We start from the raw sequence: 11,007 nt of genomic DNA on the forward strand, positions 1-11,007 counted from the left end.
AAAGCCAACTTTTTTGTACACGTTTGCTTAGTGTCGTGCGTTTTGAAATGACGTTAAATATTGTTAATGTGATTCCACGTATTGTGTATCTTAGTAAGTGATAATAATGATATTTGCCCGAGTTAGACGAGGTCAAATATCGGTCATTTTGGGTGACTGGACATGGACGGAGGAACTCTGAAAATGCATATTGCCCTCCAAAAGCATGTTATTGTATTAGTATCAAGTTTTTAGAAACGATATATAGCCCTGCTACACACCATCATACTATGTGCATTATGGACTCCGGTTTTTAAACTTGACAAGCAGGTTAGCGCTGTTGTTAAATCTACCTTTTTATCATCTATCTATCCTTCTCAGATTTTGAGTGCATCATGCATGCTTTTATCTCATCACGTCTGGACTACTGCAATTCACTCTATCTAGGAATAAATCAAAATACCCTTAACCAGTTGCAGTTAGTCCAGAATGCTGCTGCGTGCCTTTTAACAGAGAGCAAAAAAGATGTTCATATCACACCTATTCTTGCGTCTTTGCATTGGCTCCCTGTTAATCTTAGAATCGATTTTAAGATTTTATAATTTATTTATAAAGCCTTAAATGGACTGACCCCACAGTACATCGTGGACCTCCTCCAAATTTATTCTCCAACATGCGCTCTGAGGTCTGAGGGCCAGTTCCAGCTCATGGTGCCAAAGACCAGGCTTAAAACCACGGAGGACAGAGTCTTCTCTGTGGCAGGTCCCAGACTTTGGAATGCTTTGTCCCTCCACGTCCGAACTGCCCCTACAGTTGAGTGTTTTAAATCTCACCTGAAGACCCACTTTTATTCTCTGGCTTTTAGCTCCATGTGAGTTGTATGGTCCTCTGTTGTCTTTTAGTGTTTTAACTTGTACTTTTATATTTTACTATGGATTTTACCTATGGTTTGATTTTGTGCTTTTCTAATGATATAGTTATTGATTTATTTATGGTTTTAATGCATTTATACTATTTTCATTGTAGGAGTACTGTTTTACTCATTTTTTCTGAAGCACTTTGGTAACATTCTGTTTGTAAAATATGCTATAGAAATAAAGTGGATTGGATTTGATGTGCAGCCTTAAAATGTCATTGAGATACCACCTTGACTTATATAGCAGAACTTGTCCAACTGTAGAATTTTTGATCTTTCTGAGTAACATGTCGTTTGTGTCTATTGAACAAAATTTTAAACTGCTGCACAGAGCTCTTGTATGAGTACTGGTGGGGGTGGAGGTGGAAGGAACGTTCAGACATCTGCAGCAAAGTACTCAAGCTAAAGTAGACCCCAAGACTGAGATCTTTTCAAAAATTGAAAACAAATAAATGTGACCACAGACATAACAATGACAACTTTGAGACATCCACCTCACACAGAAAATTGCTTCTGATGTGTCATAGTTTCTTGCAACACATTTTCTTCCATCACTGCTTTTTGATGTTACAACTGCTGCGGTTTCACTCAGCACTCAAACATAATATTGTTTAAGACACATCATGTCATAACCCAATTACCAGAACGTGGAGTGTTGATGCAAAAATAATACAGATGGAAAATAATCCACTTGTAAATGGGGAAAAAAAGTGAGCAGTGTTTGCAGAAACACTGCAGACATCAGATTACATTCTGTCTCATTCACATACAGTTATGATCAAACGTTTACATACCTGATATAATTTTTTGATTGTTTGGCCATTTTTCAGAGAATATGAATGATAACACAAAAACTTTTTTTCCACTCATGGTTAGTGGTTGTGTGAAGCCATTAATTGTCAAACAACTGTGTTAGTCTTCTTAATCATAATGACAACAGAAACTAACCAAATTACCCATATCAAATGTTTACATACCCTGGTGATTTTGGCCAGATAAAATGCACACAAGTTGACACAAATGGGTTTGAATGGCTACAAACGGTAACCATCCTCACCTGTGATCTGTTTGCTTGTAATCAGTGTGTGTATAAAAGGTCACTGAGTTTCTGTGGTCCTGACAGACCTTTGCATCTTTCATCCAGTGCTGCACTGATGTTTCTGCTTTCTCAGTCATAGGGAAAGTAAAAGCATTGTCACAAAAATGCAATTGAACTGTATAAAACAGGAAAGAGATATAAAAACATATCCAAGAGACTGAGAACGCCAATCAGCAGTGTTCAAACTCTAATTAAGAAGTAGAAAATGAGGGATTCTTTTGGAACCAAACCACGGTCAGGTAGACCAACAAAAATTTCAGCAACAACTGCCAGGAAAATTTTTTGGGATGCAAAGAAAAACCAACAAATAACTTAAAAATACAGGACAGGACTCTGGCTGTTTCAAGATGCACAATAAAGACACACTTGACAAAAAATTGGCTGCATCGTCGAGTCACCAGAAGAAAGTCATTACTACGCAAATGCCACAAAGTATCCACCAAACAGCACAGAGAACAAAGTCATTTGGATTGATATGACCAAAATTGAACTTTTTGGCCACAATCATAATTGTTATATTTGGAGAGGATTAAACAAGGCCTATGATGAAAGGTACACTGTACCTACTGTGAAGCACGGAGGTGGATTGCTGATGTTTTGGGGATGTGTAAGCTGCAAAGGCACAGGGAATTTGGTCAAAATTGATAGTAGGATGAATGCAGCATGTTATCAGAAAATACTGGAGGAAAATTTGCACTCATCAACCTAGAGGCTGTGCATGGGATGTACTTGGATGTTCCAACATGACAACGATCCAAAACAGAAGGCCAAGTTGACCTGTCATTGGCTCCAGCAGAATAAAGTGAAGGTTCTGTAGTGGTCATCTCAGTTTCCTGACCTCAGTATCATTGAGCCACTCTGAGGAGTTCTCAAACGAGCAGTTCACGCAAGACCGCTCATGAATTTCAAGGAACGGGAGGCTTTTTGCCAAGAAGAATGGGCAGCTGTACTATCAGAGTAAATAAGGAGCCTCATCCATAACTACCACAAAAGACTCCAAGCTGTCATTGATGTTAAAGGGGGCAATACACAGTATTAAGGACTGGGGTATTTCAATTTCCAATTGCAATTTATTTTCATTTATATAGCACCAAATCACAACAGAGTTGCCTCAAGGCACTTCACACAGGTAAGGTCTAACCTTACCAACCCCCAGAGCAACAGTGGTAAGGAAAAACTCGCTCTGAGGTAGAAACCTCAAGCAGACCAGACTCAAAGGGGTGACCCTCTGCTTGAGCCATGCTACAGACATAAATTACAGAACAATTCACAGAAACAATTCACAGACGAATATACAAGAAATGATGTTGTTGCACAGAACAGGAGGGACACCCACACAAATACAACTCCCATCTCTGGATGGAGCTGCACCTTACATAGAGAGAAAAAAACAGAATCAGGCATCAGAAAGACAAAAAATACTGTATAATTTGCCAGCATTAATCAACAAGAAAAACAGAAGAAATACTAAGGTGATCGCCGGCCACTAGCCCTAAACGTCACTAAAAGACGCAGAATTTAGGTAAAGTTGAGGCCGCGACACCCTCCGTTTTCTAATAAAATGAATTAAAAGAGTAAAAAAACAAAACTGTACCAGTATGCTAGCCATATGAAAGGGAAAAGAAGTGCATCTTAAGTCTGGACTTGAAAGTCTCCACAGAATCTGACTGTTTTATTGACGCAGGGAGACTATTCCACAGAACAGGGGCACGATAAGAGAAAGCTCTGTGACCCGCAGACTTCTTATTCACCCTAGGGACACAAAGTAGTCCTGCACCCTGAGAACGTAAAGCACGGGTCAGTACGTAAGGTTTAATTAGGTCAGCTAGGTAGGGAGGTGCCAGTCCATGAATACTTTTATAGGTTAGTAGCAGAACATTAAAATCTGATCTCACTGGGACAGGAAGCCAGTGAAGGGATGGCAAAATGGGTGTAATGTGGTTGTACCTTCTGCTTCATGTCAAAAGTCTGGCTGCAACATTTTGAACCAATTGGAGAGCTCTAATGCTAGACTGTGGTAAACCAGAAAATAGATCATTGCAGTAGTCCAGTCTAGAAGAGATAAATGCATGGATCAGGGTCTCAGCATCAGCTATAGGCAGGATGGGACGAATCTTTGCTATATTTCACAGGTGGAAGAAAGCAGTCCTAGTAATATTTCTAATGTGGAGGCCAAAGGACAGCAAAGGATCAAAAATTACCCCAAGGTTCCTCACTTTGTAAGTGTGATGTATGACACACAAGCCTAGGCTGAGTGTTAACTGGTCAAATTGATGCCGATGTCTCACTGGACCAACAACCATCATTTCAGTCTTATCAGAGTTTCAGTCTTGTTTCAGAGTTTCAGTATGTAAACCTTTGATCAGGGTCATTTGGGTAGTTTCTGTTGTCATTATGATTTAAAAAGAATAAAGTTGTTTGACAATAAATGGCTTCACACAACCACAAACCATGAGTGAAAAAATGTTTTTGTGTTATTCATATTCTCTGACAAATTCTGCCTGGATATGTAAACTTTTGGGCGGAGTTGTATGTATTTTTGCATTTGACATGAAAAATTCCCTTCAGTTTAGCTAATCCTTGTTCCCAGAAACCACAAAATAAACTTCACTTGTTTTTTCCTTTCTTTTTCTCTACCAATATAGGTTCATCAATGTCATCAACACTTTCTCTGCAGTTTTTGTACTACTGTATGCTTTGGTGACATTACTCCTTGATGGTGGAATCAGTAAAGAAAGGAGAAATAGATTTATCTGCAGTATCCACTGCACTTTATTGCTCAACAGTGAATGTCAGTATGCATGTGGTCAAGCCCAGTGGTGTTACGTTCTCTACCGTATAGAACCCATTTAGTTACACCACCATGTAGGCTTTCATTTGTATTATCACAGTGAAGGCTCTGAACAAACTAGATGCTGCCACTTCACCCTTTATTGTAAGACTGCATCTTGTACCTGCAGCATTTCGTTTGTTACAATCCAAATTAAATTTTACTGGTGAAATGTTTTTTTACACACATAAAAATGTTTTGGGTATTTCAAAAAAATTCTGAAGCAAAGTAGCCCTTATTCAATGTGTGTACCAGCATAACACAGTTCTACGTGGTTCTTAAAGGTGGAGTCCCTTCTGATTTTTTAATTGTTTAATTCATAAAAAGGATTTTCTTTGGCATTAATATACATTTGTTCCATAGTTTTAAAATAAAGCATGCAATCTTATATCATAATCAAAATTATTTTGACACACATGGGTTCAAATACAGCAACACAATGCCATGACACATTTTCCAATGCTCAAATGACAAACTTGATCCACTCAGTATCATGGAGTTAAGAAAAAAACATGGTAGATGTTCAAATGCAACTAAAAGTGGCTAAAAAATGCCCTAACATTATTGGATGAAAAAACTAATGGACACAGCCAGTAAACCTAGGCCAGTTGAGATGCCACTGAGAAGGTTTCTGCACATTAGAAACTGTCCCTGTTAATGTACAGTTAATTACTGGAAGCTGGAGTTGTCAGTTTTACACTTTTACCATACACTTACTGTACTGTTTTTCTGCAGTGTGCCTCCAGTAACATACAATGGCTTATTACTGCAAAAAGATTATAGTACTGTCCCACTGTTAAATTGCTATAAGAAGCTGTTGTCACAATAAAAAAAAATTCTGTATTAGAATAAAATTTAAAAATTTTAAATACAGTAAAACAATGCCAGCGCCTTTACGAGCAACCTGTAAATTTTGCATTATAAAACTATTGTAATTTAAGAAAACAATTAACCAATAAATCAAACAGCATTTTTCTGTTGAATTAATATGACCGTTTAAACTACGTAATTATTTCTGTAAAACCATGACAGTTGATGGCCCTGGCATGTACACAGACTACATATATGTCTGGACAAAACCTTTGTAAAGTCACTCCAAAGCTATCAAAGGAGTAGCTTCACGACAACTCTGTGAATGTCCTTGAGTGGCCCATCTAAGGGCCCAGACCTGAATCCCAATGAACATCTCTGGAGAGATCTGAAAATGGCTGTGCACCGACACTCCCCATCCAACCTGATGGAGATTGAGAGATGATGGAAAGAGGAATGGGCAAAACTGCCCAATCATAGATATATAAATGGTTCAATAGCATGTATGTTATGTGCAAATATTTCTGTGCATGTGAGCAATCTGAACAATATTCTACAATTTGAACTATTAGTATTATGGCAAAGCATACTAACAATGGGAGTGCTTTTCATTATGCCCAACAGTGTGTAGTTAATTAGACAGAAATCGGAAATGAATGACGTGCACAAGTTGGCGTAAAAGTTTGATTTTGATAATGCTATATGTAGTTTTGGTTCCATTGTTCATTTTGCAGGTTGTATGAGGTATTTCACAGTTTGGGTGTGTGGTGTTGTAAATTGTGTTAAGTATTTTGATAAAACCAGTCTAGTTTAGAAAATTGTATTTTAGCAATTGGCTAAATGAGTGAGGTAGTTGTATGCCATTTGTATGTCTAAACATTGTTGTGACCTATATTTTATGTATATCATCTTATTGTGGTGAAGGCGAGAGAAGAATAATACCTCAGACTTCCTACATTCATCATCCAAGATGCCATCTTCAGCTTCTCGGTTATTTACATGTAAATGGAAATCTGACTGGAAGAAATGTCTGTCAACAAGACAAAAACAAGACATCTAATCTCCAGATACATGTTAACAAACTGAGCGGTAAGGGTCAAGTATGGCAGAAACCAATGTCACTGTTTACATCCTCAATGAAATGCCAGTTGTTCTGGATCCTGCAAGACTTGAAGACAGTGATGGGATAGGGGAAAAAATGAGACAGTACAAGACAGTATACCACCAGAGCTGCCAGTATCTATTTTCAATGAAACAAATTAGTAATGTGTGTTAAAAAAAAAAGGGGGTTTGTGGTGGGGGATCTAATGCCGTCACCAACTCAACCAGTACCTGCTGACAATCTTGGAAAGGTTTGATTTCATGCTATATAACAGGGCATCATTGCCATTGTCCTTCCAAAGGTGTAATATTTAAGTACAAAAGAAGTCACAAAATATGTGGCTTGCCATTGTGGAAAAAAAAAAAAAAACGTGATTTAAAACCACAGTCATACAGTTCAACCAAGGGAGTGGATTTCTAATAATGTGTGTGTGTGTGTGTGTATATATATATATATATATATATATATATATATATATATATATATATATATATATATATATATATATATATATATATATATATATATATATATATATATATATATATATATATATATATATATATATATATATATACACACACACACACACACACACACACACACAATTTTGTCGCACAGAATTTGAAAATATTAGGCAAAATATGGACTTTTTTGTGGTGAAAAGTGTGAAATTCACCTAAAAGGTTTCTTAAGTTTTTGATGGATTTTTTTTTTATTGTTTTTGTTTGCCTCATATAAGGACCACAGTGGACTATATGTATGGAGTGGTCAATCAATCAATCAATCAATCAATTTTATTTATATAGCGCCAAATCACAACAAACAGTTGCCCCAAGGCGCTTTATATTGTAAGGCAAGGCCATACAATAATTACGGAAAAACCCCAACGGTCAAAACGACCCCCTGTGAGCAAGCACTTGGCGACAGTGGGAAGGAAAAACTCCTTTTAACAGGAAGAAACCTCCAGCAGAACCAGGCTCAGGGAGGGGCAGTCTTCTGCTGGGACTGGTTGGGACTGAGGGAGAGAACCAGGAAAAAGACATGCTGTGGAGGGGAGCAGAGATCAATCACTAATGATTAAATGCAGAGTGGTGCATACAGAGCAAAAAGAGAAAGAAATAGTGCATCATGGGAACACCCCAGCAGTCTAAGTCTATAGCAGCATAACTAAGGAATGGTTCAGGGTCACCTGATCCAGCCCTAACTATAAGCTTTAGCAAAAAGGAAAGTTTTAAGTCTAATCTTAAAAGTAGAGAGGGTGTCTGTCTCCCTGATCTGAATTGGGAGCTGGTTCCACAGGAGAGGAGCCTGAAAGCTGAAGGCTCTGCCTCCCATTCTACTCTTACAAACCCTAGGAACTACAAGTAAGCCTGCAGTCTGAGAGCGAAGCGCTCTATTGGGGTGATATGGTACTATGAGGTCCCTAAGATAAGATGGGACCTGATTATTCAAAACCTTATAAGTAAGAAGAAGAATTTTAAATTCTATTCTAGTATTAACAGGAAGCCAATGAAGAGAGGCCAATATGGGTAAGATATGCTCTCTCCTTCTAGTCCCCGTTAGTACTCTAGCTGCAGCATTTTGAGGCAAGCTCTTGCTTGCCTCTACTGGTGGTTGGCTCTCACTGCGGTATTGTATCACTTCCTGTTCCGGAGCACAGCGGTGTTTTTCTGTATCTGTTAGCTGTTTAATCTGCGCAGTTAGATTGATCTAGTTATCTAGATTACGATTTGTTTCCCAGTGTAATCTTTACATGCCTTAACTAAAGCACTCATTCTGCTGAATCACCTCTAAATTATTTACACATTATTCACTTTGCGTGTTTTTAGGAATCCGCTAGCTTAGCGTAGCTACTAGCTCTTAGCCGATTTAGCATGGCGGCTTCTCCTGTCTCTCCCGCACTTTTCTGCTCTGGGTATGAAATGTTTAGTTATTCCTCGGCCTCCTTTAGCAGTAATGGTACTTGTAATAAGTGTAGCTTATTCGTAGCTTTGGAGGCCAGGCTGGGCGAATTGGAGACTCGGCTCCGCACCGTGGAAAATTCTACAGCTAGCCAGGCCCCTGTAGTCGGTGCGGACCAAGGTAGCTTAGCCGCCGTTAGTTCCCCCCTGGCAGATCCCGAGCAGCCGGGAAAGCAGGCTGACTGGGTGACTGTGAGGAGGAAGCGTAGCCCTAAACAGAAGCCCCGTGTACACCGCCAACCCGTTCACATTTCTAACCGTTTTTCCCCACTCGACGACACACCCGCCGAGGATCAAACTCTGGTTATTGGCGACTCTGTTTTGAGAAATGTGAAGTTAGCGACACCAGCAACCATAGTCAATTGTCTTCCGGGGGCCAGAGCAGGCGACATTGAAGGAAATTTGAAACTGCTGGTTAAGGCTAAGCGTAAATTTGGTAAGATTGTAATTCACGTCGGCAGTAATGACACCCGGTTACGCCAATCGGAGGTCACTAAAATTAACATTAAATCGGTGTGTAACTTTGCAAAAACAATGGCGGACTCTGTAGTTTTCTCTGGGCCCCTCCCCAATCAGACCGGGAGTGACATGTTTAGCCGCATGTTCTCCTTGAATTGCTGGCTGTCTGAGTGGTGTCCAAAAAATGAGGTGGGCTTCATAGATAATTGGCAAAGCTTCTGGGGAAAACCTGGTCTTGTTAGGAGAGACGGCATCCATCCCACTTTGGATGGAGCAGCTCTCATTTCTAGAAATCTGGCTAATTTTCTTAAATCCTCCAAACCGTGACTATCCAGGGTTGGGACCAGGAAGCAGAGTTGTAGTCTTACACACCTCTCTGCAGCTTCTCTCCCCCTGCCATCCCCTCATTACCCCATCCCCGTAGAGACGGTGCCTGCTCCCAGACTACCAATAACCAGCAAAAATCTATTTAAGCATAAAAATTCAAAAAGAAAAAATAATATAGCACCTTCAACTGCACCACAGACTAAAACAGTTAAATGTGGTCTATAAACATTAGGTCTCTCTCTTCTAAGTCCCTGTTGGTAAATGATATAATAATTGATCAACATATTGATTTATTCTGCCTAACAGAAACCTGGTTACAGCAGGATGAATATGTTAGTTTAAATGAGTCAACACCCCCGAGTCACACTAACTGTCAGAATGCTCGTAGCACGGGCCGGGGCGGTGGATTAGCAGCAATCTTCCATTCCAGCTTATTAATTAATCAAAAACCCAGACAGAGCTTTAATTCATTTGAAAGCTTGTCTCTTAGTCTTGTCCATCCAAATTGGAAGTCCCAAAAACCAGTTTTATTTGTTATTATCTATCGTCCACCTGGTCGTTACTGTGAGTTTCTCTGTGAATTTTCAGACCTTTTGTCTGACTTAGTGCTTAGCTCAGATAAGATAATTATAGTGGGCGATTTTAACATCCACACAGATGCTGAGAATGACAGCCTCAACACTGCATTTAATCTATTATTAGACTCTATTGGCTTTGCTCAAAAAGTAAATGAGTCCACCCACCACTTTAATCATATCTTAGATCTTGTTCTGACTTATGGTATGGAAATAGAAGACTTAACAGTATTCCCTGAAAACTCCCTTCTGTCTGATCATTTTTTAATAACATTTACATTTACTCTGATGGACTACCCAGCAGTAGGGAATAAGTTTCATTACACTAGAAGTCTTTCAGAAAGCGCTGTAACTAGGTTTAAGGATATGATTCCTTCTTTATGTTCTCTAATGCCATATAACAACACAGTGCAGAGTAGCTACCTAAACTCTGTAAGGGAGATAGAGTATCTCGTCAATAGTTTTACATCCTCATTGAAGACAACTTTGGATGCTGTAGCTCCTCTGAAAAAGAGAGCTTTAAATCAGAAGTGTCTGACTCCATGGTATAACTCTCAAACTCGTAGCTTAAAGCAGATAACCCGTAAGTTGGAGAGGAAATGGCGTCTCACTAATTTAGAAGATCTTCACTTAGCCTGGAAAAAGAGTCTGTTGCTCTATAAAAAAGCCCTCCGTAAAGCTAGGACATCTTTCTACTCATCACTAATTGAAGAAAATAAGAACAACCCCAGGTTTCTTTTCAGCACTGTAGCCAGGCTGACAAAGAGTCAGAGCTCTATTGAGCTGAGTATTCCATTATCTTTTACTAGTAATGAGTTCATGACTTTCTTTGCTAACAAAATTTTAACTATTAGAGAAAAAATTACTCATAACCATCCCAAAGACGTATCGTTATCTTTGGCTGTTTTCAGTGATGCCGGTATTTGGTTAGACTCTTTCTCTCCGA

At 39.0% G+C, this 11,007-nt stretch overlaps 1 long non-coding RNA gene across 1 annotated transcript; it reads left to right on the forward strand.

The window, feature by feature from the left end:
• The first annotated feature begins 2,914 nt into the window (after nt 1-2,914).
• LOC117509895 lies at nt 2,915-10,589 on the forward strand. Its single transcript, XR_004560587.1, has 3 exons — nt 2,915-3,041; nt 9,027-9,035; nt 10,579-10,589. It is a non-coding gene; the product is annotated as an uncharacterized LOC117509895 (long non-coding RNA).
• The last annotated feature ends 418 nt before the right edge of the window (nt 10,590-11,007 follow it).

The sequence above is a fragment of the Thalassophryne amazonica genome, chromosome 5, assembly GCF_902500255.1.
Source record: "Thalassophryne amazonica chromosome 5, fThaAma1.1, whole genome shotgun sequence".
Lineage (NCBI taxonomy): Eukaryota > Metazoa > Chordata > Actinopteri > Batrachoidiformes > Batrachoididae > Thalassophryne > Thalassophryne amazonica.